Raw genomic sequence first — 235 nt, forward strand, 5'->3', positions numbered from 1 at the left:
TGGAAAGAACATTTAAAATTAAATAAATTTTAATTTAAAAATATCAAGGAGTCTTCTAATGTAACTTTTAACTTTCGATCTAACTTACAAATCCTTGGAGATATATATATATATATATATATACACATATACCCATACACGCATATATGTATTATGTGTGTATACACACACGTATATACACACACACACATAGCTTTACAAATAGCATACACCCAACATTTTTTGTCAGTCTATC

This window comes from Perognathus longimembris, chromosome 9, assembly GCF_023159225.1.
Source record: "Perognathus longimembris pacificus isolate PPM17 chromosome 9, ASM2315922v1, whole genome shotgun sequence".
Classification (NCBI taxonomy): Eukaryota; Metazoa; Chordata; class Mammalia; order Rodentia; family Heteromyidae; genus Perognathus; species Perognathus longimembris.